Here is a 16,118-nt window from a genome sequence, read left to right on the forward strand (position 1 = left end):
TATCTGAGGAAGCTGCTTTGATGAGGAAATATTTCAGAGAAATATAAAACAACATCGTTTTTTCCTTAACATATCTTATAAAATATTCCATAGCGTAATTTTCTCAAGCGTTGGTACTTAGGCTTTAACTTAAAACATAACATTTGGGGACATAAACAGAACAGTTCACCTCTTTAGGAAGTCTTTGGTTGGAGGGTGAGAAAAGTAGTGAGGGACACCAAAAGAAGATTCGTATTAGAAAAAGAAACGTTTGCATAGAGAGGGATTTGTCGATAGGCTCCTTAAGTAATGGTGAAAAATAGAATTCTTGTGAAAACCAATGTGAAATACAATTTTTCATGACTCAGAAATTTGGTCGTTGAGGCAGGAGGGTTTGTATATATTAGAAGCCTTTAAGATGTGAGCGTGGACACGAATGGAGAAATTAAATTGGATCTAAAGGAAAACAAAAGATCAACTTCTATGGATGACATGGGATGAGAGACGAATGCTCGAAAAAATTCGGAGAGGGCAAAATAGTCGGATGCAGGTTTGATGAGATTATATTCAAGAATGAATTTCGTAAGACGCAAGCAGTATGAGGTTTGAAGAATTTTTGTGTCATATTAGTTAGGAATTAGGAGTAGCGGTTAGCGCTCTCTCATAAAAGTGGTCAATTTTTATTTTTACCCCCTCCTCTTTGACATATAAGGAAACTTCTGAAGATGAAAAAATTGGCAATTGTTTACAATTGAGTTCGGCGATGACACGCATTATTGGGTGTACATTGATGTGGGTTCTCATTCTGTTTTTTGCCTTGCACCAGCCAGGGTATTTAAGTGAATGTTTCTTCCCTTCCTTCCTCCTTCACATTTTATACTGTTTAGTAATATCTTTTGAGCAAAGATTCAATCAACTTTCTCTCCATTAATTATGCAAATAAAGCTGTTAAAATGCATGTGAATTAAAAATATCTGATGGTACCTCCACGTATAACTTTTAAAGTGTTCAGCCTACTCACTATACGCATGCAACGAAATAAAACACGTGAATTTGGGATTCAAATGAAAAGGGCATCTTGGTTATCTAAATTTACATGCAAACGTTATTTCTAAAAACTAATCCTCGGAAAAATAGCTGCTGTCTTTTCTTGTGCAGAACTTAAATCTGATATGACCTCTGTTGTTGGAATTCCTTTTGAAATTTTTTATCACTTTCACAGAATTTTGTGTGCCCTCCTGTATCGAAATTACTCTATATTATTTGGTATATTTAATGTAATAAAAGGGAAATTTCGTAATGAAAATGGAAGAATTAGATAGAACTTCAACTTACTCCTGGCTGCCGACAGGGCAGGAATTGAACTATACATAGTTTGTATAAAAGTATCGGGAAATGTTTCGGAAAAATTAATTTATTTCAGATATTGCTGCAATGTCTCAAAATGCTTCAAAGTGTATCCTTTGAGCGTCGACATACTATTGCCGACGACTTTTCCACGACTCGAGGGCCTTAAAGGTATGCAAGCAAGCTTCTTTGATGGAACTTTGGGTCCCATGGTAGTGTCCTTGGAGGGAAGATTTTACTTTGGGGAATTGGAAATAGTCTGTTTCTGCCAATTCAGGCCTGTAAGGGGGTTGGGGAATTGTCGCGATGCTGTTGCAGAAGGTGTTTGCAAGCAGACAGTCGACTCTGCTCTTTGTCGTCCGTCAAGTGCTTCGGGACGAGTTAAGCGCAGATCTTTAGCATCGCCATATTTTCAGTATTAATGGTGTGAACTGTCATCTTATCAATTCCAATACGATCTTCGATCATTCGCACACTTAACCGACGGCCTGAATTCAGCACTTCGCCAACACGTTAGGAAAACATTATTACCGATACTTTTTATACTACCCTTCTAGTTAATTGCCTTTATTCTGCTATTCCAAATCAACGTGAATGTCTTTTCTGCATTTGTTATTAATAAACATAGCCACAATCTTTGCAATAACAGTCAAGTGAATTATTCTATGGAGAGTTGTTCACAGGGTTCACTGTTTTCCGCGATTGGCATTAGCTTTCACGCTCAGTATTACTTTGTTCGACGCACTAAAAAATCATGAACACATTCGAATGTGAAGCATTAAATTTGACAATTTGGCGAGTAGTATTTCAGCAATAATGTTAAGGTAATTAAAGTAGTGTCATTGAATGGTGGTAATAATAGTGATCTATTAAATGTAATGAATCCGACGAAATTAATTTTAATTACACGGTGAATACATCGATGAAAACTAGACCTCTTTAAATTATGAAAATGATCAAATGAATTCATTGCCTAAAACTTCATGAATTTGGAAAAAAAGTCTTGTAACTCATGAAAATATAAATAGTATCCTGCTTCATTTTCTCCTTCTAAAAAACTTGCAGCCAATCTGTGACTGAAATGGCTTCATGAAATCATCAATGATTATACTTTCTGTTTGAGTTGATAGTAGGAACTAATTGCTGGTCCGAAACGTGAAAGATTTTTAATTATGTCGATATCTCTGGAGACGAGTCTTTCTATTGTGATTGACCGTGAGAAAATATTTGCATGCGAAATACCCACGACCGTCATAGGATAACCTACAATTCCACCCGATACCGTACGCTTTCACCGTTCCTTTACGACGAACTAACAGACTTTCTTCCGTTTTTATTTCGCCTCAGTGTTCCAAATATTTAAAAATAATATATATTACAGCTCTAATGGTAGAAAACAATGGCGAAATTAGTTCGGAAAAGAAAATGCTTTGTTCATCTACGCATATTTTGTTATGCACGTCCTAGTTTTCGACTTACAAAGTCATCATTAGGTGAAGTACAGAACACACAACTTTATATACATACTAAAAAGAGGAGAGGAGGAAGGAGGGGCAGGTAAAGTGGGAGGAGGGGAAAGAGAAGGGAAACTGGTATGAGTGTACAGGGGGAGGGGAAGAGGGAGGGTGGATGGGTATGGCATCAGAGGGGGAGAGGGGCCGTAGGACAGAGGGAGGTCCAGGAGGGGGAACGGGAGGAATACATTAGGTCATTAACCAATATAGCCTTATAATGACTGTTCTTGTAAATTTCTAAATCTTCCAAGGTATCTAATCTTAAAGCTTTCTTCTCCAAATGTGAAATCTCAGGAACAAAGTCACTTGTGTGATTATTGTCCGTCAGGTACTTGGCAAAATGGGGAGAAGGATTTCTGTTTTTGAAACAGGGGTAAAGTTTTTTTCATATATTCGTGGAATTTCCTCCAGGTTTGTCCAGTGCAAATAGCAGAGCACTCACAACGGAATTTATACACTCCACTCTTTTCCATTATTGTAATTTTTTCCTTGCTGTTAGATAAAAGGTTCCCTAAGTTGCCTTTATTATAGAAGGCTGGTTTTATTCTGTTTTTTGGAAAGGTTCCGGTCGCTTTACGAGATAAATTCCCCATAAAGAGTATTCTTTTCCTTTTCGAAGTGTCTTTCTTGGGGATGGATTTGAAAATGGATGTGATTTCTTATAATTTTTCCTGATACATTTTTTCAACTAATTGTGAGGAGAAACCGTTATATTCAGCTATCGCATTTATTATTTGGAGTTCTTTTTGGGTATACTATATTGTGGGGATAAGGGAATACTAGTCAAACGGTGGACCATTGAATTGAATGCCGCAAATTTTTGGATGTCTTGACGTGAAGTTAATGATGTGATCTGTGCAAGTATCTTACCTGAAAATGGAGAAGTCCAGTTACCGATTGTTTTTTGCGTTAGTCATGTCTAAAAGGTTAATGGACTCGTTAGGTTCTTTTTCCATTGAGAACCTGATGTTTTTGTTCAAGGAATTTAGAAATATTAAGAAGCTGTCGAGTTGTCTTGGTATAAATATATAGTTCAAAAGATTCGTGATTCAAGTCCCGGTCAAGGAATATTTTTGCCCTTGTGATCTGCTCGATTCCGCATTCCCCACCTCTCCTGTGTTCCTATGTATTCCTGTGTTCCTCTCCTTTATGTGTGTTCCTATCCCATTTCCTTATATATATTTCCATGTCAGTGAATATTTGTTCGCCATATGGGGGGGTTTTCGTGTTTAAATGTATGTGTGTGTGTATATATATATAATTATGGATATATATATATACTATATCCATAACTATTAAAATTATATTATATTAATATTAAAGCTATTCCTTATATATATATATACTCATATATACAGAAACATATATAAGGAAAAGGGATAGGAACACGTATAAAGGACGAACACAATAGAGGTGGGGAAGGCGGAATCGAACGGATCACAAGAGCAAAAATATTTCCTCAACCGGGACTCGAACACCGGATCTTTCCACTTGCCGGGCGGATGCTCTTAACCACTTGAGCTATCGAGGATATGTAATTTACCCTGAGATCCGTGGGTCTTATATGTCGCCAAGCGCCCCGATTCTTTAGCCAAGAGATGGCGTCAGGGGGCTGTTTCACCCACCAAAGGAGAAATAGACAATACACAAGAGGAAAGGTGAGTGGTTAGAATTCATACAACGTCCCATTATTGTGCCGCTCGTGTGAGGTTTTCCGTACAATCTTGGCACACACACACACACACACACATATATATATATATATATATATATATATATATATATATATATATATATATATATACATACACATATATATACATATATACACACATATATATACATATATATATAACTTGAGCGAAAGTCTCTATCTATATATATATATATATATATATATATATATAAATAACCTTTAACAACGAAGAGACTCGAATACAGAGAGAATTTTGAGAAATAATTGAAGAGTTGGAAAGTTTGATTCACGTCATCTAAAAATTGGCTCGATGTGTGACGAAGCGTGAGAAATATTGCGAGCGGGAAACATGATAATGCAATCACGAGTAAGCAAAAGAGGGTGAGGGAGAGAGGGAGGAGCTGTGTAAGTCGCACCCGGAGGGGAGGGAGGGCGATACGACGAATGATAATGGGATAATGTGGAGGAAGAGAAGTGGAGGAGGAAACCTCCGCCGGCTCGAGATATAATTACGGAACCTCGGAATTATTAACTTTGAGGAATATAAGGGGAATGTTCTGTTTGCTGGAAGCTAAGCCGGGGGAGGTGGATAAGGGAAGGGGAATATCGGGTCGAAGTCGAAAGGTGTGTGCAGCAAAGGGACTCGGGAATCGAGCCTAGGGAAGAAATACGTAATGGAACGACATCACTTTGGATGGGGAGGGAAATTGGGTTCACGACGCTAAGCTATCTCTATCTCTCACTCCATCTCTCTTTCCCATCGCCTTAATCCCACACCCCCACAAAATCATCCCTTGTCTCTCTTTCTTCCACAGCAAGACCCAGACCAAAGTAAGCAAATGGAATGTGTACCCGCGGATCAAAATCATGTCCACAAAGCATGTGCGTTCGGTAAGAATTCTATAATCCACTGATCCATCCCAAGAGTAAATCATCTAATCGGCCGGCGAGTTACCCCACTACACCGGGAATAATGGATTAGTGATTTCCTTTCGTAAAGTGAATCATGGGGCAGTGAAATGTTTTTATGAGAATGACGAGAGTACTGGCTTACGTACGGTATGGACGATTCTGTTTGGAATCGGGAATATTCAGCACCCATTAGCCTGCCTTCGCGTCCACCCTTGAGCACCGCCCGTTGCTGACTCTATCTCTTGATGTAAGCCATCGAAAAACTCTGGTCGTTCTCTAAGCCGACCACTTTAAGTGTAATTAGATAGAAACTGGATGCTATATATATATATATATATATATATATATATATATATATATATATGCTTTCGTAGACGTAACACGGAAGTGCCGAATAGTACAATACACAGTAACACACGATATAAAAACACAAAAAAAAGAACACTCACACGTATTTTCTTGATATTTCGAATATATATATATATATATATATATATATATATATATATATATATATATATATATATATATATATATATATATACATATAATATCTTCGAAATGGAACGCTCTTCGGCGACGCACAAATATATAAAAACACAGATGTAGATTTTTAGAATATAGAGACACAAAGAAAGGACACTCACAATTATGTTATTTGACGTTTCGACAGCACGGCTGTCGTCTTCAGAATGGCGTTCTCGGGGAAGAGCCGAGAGGATGTGCGGGAGAGAGGTGGGGGAAGGAGAGGTAAAGGGACCAATAGGAAATTAACAAAGGGGTGGGGGGGATATGTAGGCAGCCATATGATGCACTCAGTGGGCTTGGTTCAGCCCGGGCGGTTTGAATGATTGGGCCACCCAGATATGCGCCATCTCGCGGGTTCTCACCTCTATTATACTCGCAGATTTGGGAAGGATTTCAATCACCGAAACGGAGAAGCAGTCGTCAAAAGATTGATTGTGGGAAGCGGTGTAAGTAGGGATGAGATAATTGAGAAAGATGGGAGATTTGGTGGAAAATCGGTGGTTATTCATGCGGAGGGAAAGTGCGGTCGTGCATTCGCCCACGTAGAAGGCAGGGCAGAAGTTACAGGCGATATATAATATTTTTTGAGGTACAGGTGGCGAGTGGTTGGGAGTTGGTACTGAGTGAGGGGGAGGGTCTTAAAAGATGACAGCATTTGCAGCGTGGGCGGTTGCGTGGTGCGGATAGGGGCGGGGGAGAGACGGGGGTGCTTGAAGTTGGATTTGTGGACTTGAAGATGTCTCGCAAGTTCGACGGGCGTTTAAACGAAACAGAGGGAAAGTGTGGGAATAAAAGTGATGTGGACTGAGTGTTATTGATAATTGGGAAGAGGTCACGGATCAGATGTTTAATTTTGTGTGTTCCGGGGAAGAAAGTGGTGATAAGATTAGGGCATTTTGGGCGGTTTGGTTTGGGGAGGGGAGTGTTTTGGGTTGACGGTTTGAGGATTTTACTATTTAGTAGTTTTTCAGGGTACCCACATTCTCTGAGAGATTCATGCAGCTGGTCCAAGTATTTCTGTTGGGAGGGGGTGTTGTTGCAGAGACGGAAGCCATGGATAGATAGTGAGAATGGGATGGAGCGCTTTGTGTGAGGTGGATGGCAGCTGTCGAAATGAAGATATTGTTGCTTATTGGTTGGTTTAATGTGGACTGAGGTGTGAAACTTGTTGTTTTGGAGGTGAATTTCGATATCTAGGAAAGTGATGTTCGAGTCGGATATAGAAGAAGTGAATGATACTGAGGAGGAGGAGTTGAGAGAGGAAATGAAAGAGGATAAAGTTTCGCGTCCGTGTGATCAAAGGAGGAAAATATCATCGATATAGCGGGCCCAGAAGAGTGGTTTTAGGGTTTGTTGTTGCAGAAAGTCGTGTTCTAGTTTACCCATAAAAAGATTGGCGTATGCAGGAGCCATACGCGTGCCCATTGCAGTGCCTTTTATTTGTAAATATATTTTGTCATTGAATTGAAAATCATTTTTGGTAAGAACGGTTTGGCTCAATTCGATGAGGAAATCTGTGGATGGGGTGTGTGGTGTGGATCGTAGGAAGAGGTAATGTTTCAGGGCTTCTAAGCCTTCTTTGTGGGGAATGGAGGTGTACAGAGATGTGACGTCTATCGTGGCCATGAGAATGGTCGTGTTGTGCGGAATTGGGATTGAGTGTAGACGTTCCAGAAAGTGGTGCGAGTCTTTAATGTAAGAAGGGAGTGAAGTGGCTATTGGTTGAAGGTGGTGGTCTATTAATGCGGAGATTCGTTCAGTGGGTGAGTTGATGCTGGAGACAATAGGGCGTCCGGGGTTATTGGTTTTGTGGATTTTGGGTAGCAAATAGAAATGGGGAGTCTTAGGATTAGGTGGTGAAAGAATGGATATGTCTTTGGGAGAGAGACCTTCTTTGGGACCGAAATTGGAAAGAAAAGAGAGAATATCCTTTTGATAAGAAGGGTTTGGGTCTTGGAGCAGGGGGGCATAGCAGGAAAGGTCATTTAATTGGTGCAATGCCTCGGCGTAATAATCTACTTTGTTTAGCACGACAACGGATGACCCTTTGTCCGCCGTCGTGATTATAATATCTTTGTTTGACGTTAAACGTCTGAGAGCTTGTCTCTCAGGTGCCTGGTGGCTTAAAGAAAGGTTATCTGGTGGCTTAAGGGAATCTTTGAATTTTTTGTCGGAAATCTTTGTCAGAAGGAGATTGATAAAGATTTCAATTGGGTGGTTTGATGGGAGTCGTTTGGGTTCGTTTTCTGAGGCTGGACGGAATCGGGTAAGTGCTGGGTTAATGGTTAGGGAGTTCAAAGGGAAAGGCTGGGATTTCCAATGGGCGTGCCAGCGTAAATTCCGGCAAAAGTTTAATGTGTCGGTGACGATGTTAAGGTGGCTGGTTCTCGGGGTGGGGGAGAAGGAGAGGCCTTTACTTAGTAGCGAAAGCTCGCTATTGTCGAGGGGCACGGACGAAAGGTTCACTACTTTGTTTCCGTTTTCGGGTGTCGGTTGTGAGTGTCCTTTCTTTGTGTCTCTATATTCTAAAAATCTACATCTGTGTTTTTATATATTTATATATATATATATATATATATATATATATATATATATATATAATATATTATTTATATATATATATATTTATATTATAATAATATATATATATATATATATATACACACACACACACACAGATGATTTCGTCGAAGTAACGCGGAAGTGTTGAATAACAAACTTGGACAGCAACAAACAATATGAGAACACATAAAAAGATCACTCACACGTTATTTCTTGAGAATTCCGTCAAAATGATCAAGAAATAACGTGTGAGTGATCTTTTTATGTGTTTTTATATTGTATGTTACTGTCCAAGTTTATATATATAAATAAATGTATATGTATTTATTTATATATATATGCATATATGCACATATATACGTATGTATGTGCATATATGTTTATATATATATATATATATATATATATATATTTATTTATTTATATATACGTATCGGCCCAGCAAGTCGTAAAAATTGGTGGTTCAATTCTCGGCCAAGAAATATTTTTTTTACATGTGATCTGCTCTATTCAGCCTTCCGCCACCTCTCCTGTGTTAGTATTTTATGTGTTCCTACCCCTATTCCTTATATCTACATCCATGTGAATGTGGTGCACCCTAGCAATTAATAATCGAAGTAAAAAAATGATTACTCCCCTCGAAATTTCTGTGATCCCAGGCACCTTCATCAGCATATAAGAAGTAACTGAATGAGTCAGTGAATCAGTGACGTCTTATACACTGATGAATGTGGCTGGAACCACCGAATAGTATAGTATAGCAATTTCTTTATGTTGTGTTATCCTTTTTTAATTATCATTATTAATTGCTAGTGTGCATGAAGAATAAGTGAACGCGAACGCCTGCACAAATGCAGTCACAGTTAAACCACGGATCTTTCGACTTGCCGGGCCGATGCTCCTACCAACTATATATATATATATATATATATATATATATATATATATATATATATATATATATATATATATAATATATATATATAAACTAAGACATTGGAGGCTTTTGAGAAGTGGGTATGAAGATGAATGGTGAAATAGGGCAGAAAGAAAGAACAAACCCGAAGTTGACACTTTGGTAGACGAATATAGGAAGGAAACTGCTAGCGAGATTCCAAAAAAGACAGAAAAAGTGGGTTGAGGGAATATTGAAAGGTGATGGGTGGTAGACGTTTAAGACGTAAGGTGGGTAGGTAGTTTGAAATGGAGAAGGACTTAATGCAGGGTAAACAAGGGAAATTTCTAGCGTTACATAAGAAATAAAACGAGTAGTAAGGAACCGTCCCGTTCCTTACTACTACTCGTACCTACCCCACGTTGATATGCAGAATATGTTGTGTTGCATTGAATAAAATACCGCTCATTTCATTGCATATGGCATTTTCTCTGTTATCAAAATTCTAAGCACTCAAACGTCAACTATATAAAAAAATTTGCACATAGAATTTGATGGATTTAGTTCATTTTTCAATCAATTTTGCTGACCCAAGATCCTCTTTGCTCACATTTCTAAAAGGTGGTCTTAATAACACTGGTCGTCCATATTTGTCGGTTTAATTTTTTTCCCCAAATCCGCAAACCAATAACCCCAACTCGTCCACCACACCTCACAACCCCTCCGACCTTTAAAACTCCCCCCTCCCTCTCCCACACTGCTCGCCAGACATCAGCTGGAGAGTGGGAATCTGCATGCTAATGAATTTGTGCCCGCAATTTCCCCTCCCATCCGCATCCTTCTCACACCCTCAAACTGTCTCTCCACGGGAGTATGACTAAACGAAAAGCCACGGCCCCCCCACCCTGGGAAACCCCCTTACCACTACTTTCGACCCCTTTTAATTCTGCCCCACGACACCAGACCCCCTTCCCTTTTCCCAGGCTTATGCCTGTCTCCCATGCCGTTCCAACCCTCACACTTCCACCGCCCTTTCCCCGACTCCCTAAAAAGACATCCCTCCTGCTATTCCGCCAACCTTCGGGCTTATCTTTTTTTTGACTCCTGTGGTGAGTCAAAACAGAAGCGACAAGAGATTTAACTCCCTTCACTCCCCCGTCAAAACGATTCCCTTCTTCAATTTGTTGCCTCGCAGAGACCCTCTCGCTTCCGTCGTTCCTTCGCAATTGTTCGCCCGATGGGTGTCGTCGAAGATCCCCGCCCGCTCGCGGTCTCCAATCATCGGCCTGGTCCCACATTCCCCCTTCCCGAACCCGAGGCCGCTTCTGTGACCTCGTTGTGTCGCCCTCAGCGTGATTGCCGAGGTCACTTGCTCCGTTTAGATTAGGTGAGTGCTGGTCTGGAACAATTGGATTTCAGGTACTCCTGCGGTTGGAGTATTGTCCGGCGAAACTGTGAATGGATGAAGGACTGGCGAAGTTGTACCCTAGCTCAAAGGGCGAAGGTGGTCGAAAAATAGCGGTTGTGTGCCTTTGGTATTCCCTGTTCGTAACTTCAAGAACGCGTTGAGCTGTGGCTCGAATGCGTCGAAATTTGAATGTAAATGTGAAAGTGCTCTGTAGATTATAGCTCGTTTTAAGGCAGAGTGAAATAAATAATTCAAATCTCATATATTCAAGAAAACGATTTTTGTACAAATGGCCTTTTGAATCGCGTTTATTAGTTCATCAGCAAAATGGCAATTTTCTTGCGCATTCCTATTAATTGAAGGTATCTAATGTAAGTATATTATATATTTGTATTTTATTATACAGATAGCACCCTTATGGCGTACACTCATACTTGATGCGCACGCATTTAACTATAGTCCAAAGAAAAATAGAAAGATTAGCCAAAGCAAAACAAATCACTTCAATATTTCGGTTGTCCTAGAGGGTGGCTGGGCCAGGATTAAATGGACTATAATTAAAAATGTGTGCATCATATATGTGTGTGTATAAATATATATATATATATATATATATATATATATATATATATATATATATATATATATATATATATATATATATATATATATAAACGAGAAAGTAATGGCATTGTCGCAAAAGGAATGACACTCACGGGAATGTTTTTTACTTTGGTGGGGTGCAACCACCTTCAGCAATAACATGAATCTTAGGAGACGATTTTGAGCTGAGCGGTAAGGAGAGACGGGGGAGGGATTTAGGTGGGAGAAAGGCCGCTGTGGGGTTACAACCAGGAGTTAAGAGTAGGTTTAGGTTCGGTGTGAGGTGCTGGTTTTCAAGGGAAGGAAATTGGGTCAAAAAAGTGTATGGCTGGAGGATAAGAATTAGGGCAAATGGTAGGAACGAGAGATAGGATGAAGTTCTAAGCATCCTTCCTTCACTTTTAGACAGATGATGTTAAGGATTTCCATATTGAGACATGTGCAGGAAGTTGAAGTGCTTAGTAATGGGTCTGTCGGGGAGCAGGAAGCTGGGAGATGAGACGGGTATTGCTGGGCAAGTGAATCAGGTGTTGAAGGGGACACCAGGCAGTTTAGCTTGCTCTTCCACGGAGAACCGCGGCTTTAGTGTTTCTCTGTTTCGAGGGTCGCTTTAACCGTTAGGTTTAAATGCAGCGCTGATGAGACCTGAATTATTTGTTTAGGATTGGTTACAGAAGAGAAGGTAGTATTTCATTTCTTGCAGGGCAGGCTGTTGATGTGTATATTGGTATGAAATAGTTGTACCATGGCGAAAGCCGGATTTCTCTCCACCTTTCATCCTTTCCTGTTCATCCCCTATGGCGCAAATGACCTCAGCAGTCGGTCGCCTTCCCTAAATACTACTACGGAGGAAGTGCCCAATTCTCAAATGGTATTGCGGGCAGTGAAGCAATGAGGTGCGTTGATTTTGGTGCTTAATCGAATGCAGCATCATGATATGGGTCGGAGAGCGTAGAAAGAGCCAGGGAATGAACACCGGTTGCCTGCTGGTCGGATGTGGGCGGAGCGCGTGGTCTGTGGAAGGGAGTGACGGTTCTGGTCAGCTGTTCCCTTTACCAGGGGGACGGGATATTTTCTATTTTGGAGAAACTTCTCCAATTTTTGAGGTATTTTTGTGCGGTTATCTTGTCATAACAGATTTGGTGAGCTCTAAAAGCAAGCTAGAGAGAAAAATCGTTTAAAAGGGTACCGGGGTCTATGTACATTCAGCGACTGTATCTATACTGTTGAAAGATGTGGGTATCAGTTGGACAAAAGCATTGAGATGATTATTGTGAATAGCAATGCCAACATTCAGGAAATTGACAGGAGATGTTGCCGATTGGGGTGGGCGTGAGGGGGCGTTAAAGGAAACGGGTAGATAGGAATTTTTTTTTGGAGAAAGTCTTGAAGGGTGAAGTGACATGTTTACCACACGATAAGATGTCGTCCATGTGTAAGAGCCATGAAAGAAGCTTATCCGTCGCGGTGGTTCTTACCTCATGTCTCTCATGCTAGTACATGGAATAAAAACATCAATATTCGGTTAACGTAGCAATACTGAGAGTTAGATAAAGAGTGAACGATGGAGTTCAACTAGGAAATGAAGAAACCTTACTTAAAGCACAAGAATTGCAAAATTCCTGTTTTCTGTTAATAATAAATCTAGTGACTGATGCATTCGTACTCAAGATAATTGCGAAAGACGAGGTAGAAATGAATTGAAGGTCCCAGAAAGTAAAAACGGAAACAGGAAACTAAAATTTATGGAAGGCGAAAAAATGCAAAGGCATGAATATTTTGGCAGGTATAAGTGGAAAGTTGAAGTAAACGAATCCTAGAGTCGATTACTGTTGAATTTTTGGTGTTGATCATCGAAAAATGTATTATGCGATGGTGCACGACTTTCACATCTGGACCGTCTCAACGATGACGTGGAATGTACAAATTGCCGTGCCGGATCCCACCAGCTCTTCCTTCGGTTCAATTAAGCTACTTTGACGTGGGCCAAAAATAATCCCACCTGAGTACCAGTTTTATTTTCTTTTTTTTTTTTTGAGGCTCGTCCTTCACCAGTCTCACCCTAAAGGTCCCAGGACCCTCCCTCGATCCCGTTTCACACCTTTCTGCGCATCGCCCTTGGAGAACGGGGCCGCGGGCGAGAGATTTCTCGAGTTTGGGAGGGTGAGGCGATTCATGGTTAAGGGGTGGAGTGGTGGGCGAAAGCTCGGATCTGGAGGGAAGAGGAGGAGGGAGGGAGGAAGGGAAAAGAAATCCTCCCCCGGGGATGACACTTTGAATGCCAATAGGGAGACATCAGGGTTGGCCGGAGGATAATGAGAGAGGACGGAGGGAGAGGAGGGTGGGACGGGAGGGATGGGAGGGACGAATCGGAGAACAGTGACGTGGGAGCCAGCGTGGATCAACGGGCACACACCACCACCACCCCCACCCGCCTCCCCTCCTCCCCCAGCTCGCCTCTCGGTCCTATTCCCTCCTCCCATCCCCCACCATTCGTCTCCGGAGATGCACAAAAGGGATTCGCGAAAGTTCGCCAGTAGAGAATTGTTGACTGCTCGGTCACGGGGATCCTCCGGGCCCTTTTCCGGGGGTGACGTCGTCCGTCCCCGCCCCCTCCCCACCCACAAACCTTCCATCTTTCGGGGATTTAATTTTTTTTTCGCCCACTCCTCAAGGCGAATGGCAATTCCAAGATGATTATTTTTATTGTTTTCTTTTTTATTTGCTCGCGTTTTGGCAAAGAGAATTGCAATTTCACATCGCCATCGGAAAGAGTCCACGGAGGAATTGAACGTGAAATAGTCTGAGACTTGCGCACAAACAGGTCATGAAAAAATATATTTTCTGCGAGAGAAAATTCGTTTGCGGGATATTAACAGAGAGTTTTGAATTGAAACCCAGGAGTTATGAAATTGGAGACAAATCGAACGGAATAGACGCTTGATTGCCATCATGAAAGCTATTTATTTTGCCAAATTGAATAAATATAGGTTATTGCCTTAAAAATGGAATGTCGTTTTCAATCCCCATGGGCAGCATAACGCAAATAAACCAAACGCTACGAAGGTAGTATTTACGGAGAATGGATTCGAGTTACTGAGCCAGTTATATTTTCATCATAAACCTTTGTACGTTACCCTAGCTATATTTCTGTCCCTTTTCCACTGTCACAAAATATACAGCTTGCGTCGGTTTGCAAAATAATTAGTCAAGACCGATTGGATAGGAGGTAATATTTGGTTAGGAAATCACATTCGGTGCGTATGTAACATCGTCTTCTATTCAGGCGGACCTGGTATTTTGCTAGGATAATTCGCTCGGAAAAAAATATTTCTAAGGTTATTCAACTTTGAATTATGAATACATTAGTGACTGATAATGTAGCGGAAAATACCCCAGAATATAGTAGGTCACCGATTGCATAGGTACTCTATTGGGCTCACTAAAGTGTTAAGTACTCGCAGAAGGGAGCAAATATAGAATTTTGAAAATAAATAGAGTTTCATCTTCGATTTTCTCGCGACTACTTACGTTTAGTTTTATGAATTGTTATCATGAAAATAAGCAGTGAAAATTCACCTTTCACTCCTTTTAGCGTATTACATGTACGTATTACACTGTGCCTTGCGGAACTCTCGATTATTTCTTGATTTAAATAATCGAGCGTTCAAACTGAAGTGCAAGAAAATAATATGACAGTATTTCCGATAGATCCTATATTTACCTTCTTCGTTAGATCGACGAAAGAATCCAATTCATTTACTCCCATGCATTTTTTAAAGTTTTAGTACCACAATTCTTGTATCCTCACGTATCCGTGGATAAGATAAGAGTTACACACCCCAGCGCGGACAGATTTAAATGTTCTTTTTCCCCTCATGAGACACGCGATGGCAATAAAACAAGCCAAAATACTCCAATACTCCAATTGGTAATTTACTCATCAACTCACTACATAGCCGGCGTTCAAACGTCCCCCACCACCCGCCCTCTTGCCGGCTGGCGGGGTGTCGTGTAGATAAAGGTGTAAGCCTAATGTATTTTTGAAATGTCCGTCCTCTATGAGTAGCATGCTACCTGGTAATTAGTGACCGTGTTGCATGTGAGCCCGCCCTTTTTAATGGGTTTACTTATTTATCTTCTATGGGCAGTCAGTGGATCAGTTACTAACAGTACCTTAATGTGTATTACGGATGTGATATGAATGGGGTGCGATTAGCATGAGGAAATAGTGTATTAGAAGTAAAATGTCTGGTGATCTAACATCCTCTGCCACACATTCCTGCAACGGCTCGCTGGATAGTGTGTAGATGTAGTAAGAAGTATATGTGAATGCATTATATTCACCAGAGGTTACATAAAGAGAGAACGAAGTCTTTCACTCTTCCGCTTCCCCAAATGCACAGGGAATGACGTAGGTGTAAGCGTTGAGGAAATCCTCACTCGGGAAGTAACATTCTCGATTTAAAATTTACATTTCTGGCATCCGGAATACGCAACTCCGAAGTGGAATGAGGGGGGGGTAAGGAAACCACTCGAGAGCCCGAGAGGACTCTCTCATCGTCCGCGTCCATCGCCATTATCGCGTCAAGGGGTCGGCTCTGAACGTTAAGCGCCACGCATCGCACCGGATGGGGGAGGCGGGCGCAGAGAACAGAGGGCTATTCGCCAGAC

General features: G+C 40.8%; 1 protein-coding gene across 1 annotated transcript in view; it reads left to right on the forward strand.

The window, feature by feature from the left end:
• Window positions 1-16,118, forward strand: part of LOC139688089 (uncharacterized) — a 197,952-nt gene that overhangs the window by 93,265 nt on the left and 88,569 nt on the right. The gene's annotated exons all lie outside the window — the stretch shown is intronic.

Source organism: Hetaerina americana, unplaced genomic scaffold, assembly GCF_022747635.1.
Source record: "Hetaerina americana unplaced genomic scaffold, ioHetAmer1.1.p SCAF_2, whole genome shotgun sequence".
Classification (NCBI taxonomy): Eukaryota; Metazoa; Arthropoda; class Insecta; order Odonata; family Calopterygidae; genus Hetaerina; species Hetaerina americana.